This window comes from Sinocyclocheilus grahami, unplaced genomic scaffold (genome assembly GCF_001515645.1).
Source record: "Sinocyclocheilus grahami isolate Dianchi unplaced genomic scaffold, SAMN03320097.WGS_v1.1 scaffold995.1, whole genome shotgun sequence".
Lineage (NCBI taxonomy): Eukaryota > Metazoa > Chordata > Actinopteri > Cypriniformes > Cyprinidae > Sinocyclocheilus > Sinocyclocheilus grahami.
The window spans coordinates 814696-816645 of NW_015506174.1; the positions used below are offsets into that span (position 1 = coordinate 814696).

General features: G+C 34.3%; 1 long non-coding RNA gene across 1 annotated transcript in view; it reads left to right on the forward strand.

Moving 5' to 3' along the window:
• LOC107565342 (uncharacterized) overlaps positions 1-1633 on the forward strand; it is a 19855-nt gene extending 18222 nt beyond the window's left edge. The window contains exon 3 of the long non-coding RNA XR_001606361.1: positions 1623-1633. This is a non-coding gene — a long non-coding RNA (uncharacterized lncRNA). The remainder of the gene's footprint in view (positions 1-1622) is intronic.
• Positions 1634-1950: the final 317 nt, after the last annotated feature.

Sequence of the window (1950 nt, forward strand, 5' to 3'; positions counted from 1 at the left end):
TACATATATATATATATATATATATATATATTGTTTTCAACTGTTTCTCATCTTTTCATGTCCATGTGCATACTTTTTTTTTCATTTGCCATGCTATTGTGTAAAATGGACAAAATGTCCTGACTGTTTTAATCAAACACTGTTAAATTAAAGGAATACAATGCGTTGTGAACGCTGTATAATGCTGACTTTAAAGTTTATAGATGAGAATAGGATGAAAGAGAGTGAAAACACACAAGTACATTAACACTTTCATTTCACACATACACTTCACTGTATATAAAGTATATTTCTTGGCAGTGAGAAAACAGCTCTTAAATCATTACTAGATCTCTAAAAGCGAGTAAAAGTAAAGAGTGGTAAAAATGTTTGGTCTTGGACAAAGCTCATCATTCGGAGCAGTCTGGAAAATGTCTTTAACAGTGACGCATACTGGTGGGGGTTTTCACCCAATGCATCGCAGGTTATTGAGTACTCTTGGATTTCCTCTTCCACCCACTCTGACCGCTTGAGGCCCAGGTCCAATTCAGCGATGAGCACTACACGTTCCACACATGCGTATGAAAACGTCTCCTTGAAATGGTAAAAACATCACTTGCTTATTCATGCACTGACCTATGAAAAGACACACTTCTAAACTCTGTTATATCTATTCTGGGTCAACAACATTCATAACGGTAAAACAATGATTCATACCAGAATAGTATTAAATGTCAAACTGCACCATCTTAAATAACTCTTCTGAAAATAGAAAATCACTAAAGACTCCATGAAGTTGCTTGATGTGTGCAGTTTTCTTTTTTGTGTTGACGTATTTCCTCTTAAAACAGAAAGCTGATTGGGACATATCTAAAGAGCCATAGGGCCTCAGGGAAGATTTTCTCATTCTACAATATTAGTGGACAAAAAAACAAAATAATATTTTTCCAAAGATGAGTGACCAATATTTTGGTCTTGCTTTACAATAAATTGTTAGTTTTAGCCCTACACTAGCATACAGATTGCCTCAAAGCTAAAAGACATGGACCAAAAGCCATAAAACTCAAATTTTGATTTTATGACATTAAATTGACATTACGATTTTTGTTTAATAGCAGGGATAGGCCATGGTTTTTCCCCGTTCTGTTTTTGTACATGCATTTTATTACTTTCACATTACTTTCAGTTATGAGAGTTTGCAGTCCACAACAGATGCCAATTTCTTTGGGAAGTAAATGATTATCTGTTGTGGTTTTGCTGCTGGTGTTTGTCTTAACAGGCGATTATAACCCAGAATGTGGGTTCGTACACAAAGATTTAATGGGCTTCAAATGCCAGAAAAAGACGATGAAATCAAAAGGCAATGTGACCATTCAGAAGAGCTTTGGTGGTTTCCTTTTTAATGGCACCCATGAAATCAACATGTCACACGGGTGTAAAGCTGTCTAGCCTCTAACAATGTGTGTCAAAACATTTCCTGTGAGAAAATATATTTTTTTCTAAATAGAATTTAAAAAAATGTTGGAACAGATCCGCGATGTAGCAATCAACCTCTGCAGTGAAAACAGGAGACGTGTTTAAGGCTGCAGCTCTAAATTAACATCAAGAGCTGCAAGTACTCAAAAGCCTTTTAGACTCTACAGTTCACTGTCCATAAACTGCAAAAAAGTGAAAGTGTATCCTTCCAAATGGTGCTAATGCCGTAATACTTGAGTTGTGTGACGCACCATTTCTTTTCTAATAATAAGATTGTTAGTGCTCACTAATAGCAGAGCCAGTGCCTGCCAAAAGCCTGTTTTGCTTTAGAAATCTATGTTGGCTCATTGGGATAAAATTGTACAGCTTGTTGTAATGTACTATAGAACAAGTAGAAGTCATCTGAAGAGAGATTATTTATATATATATATATATATATATATATATATATATATATATATATATATATATATATATATATATATATATATATAT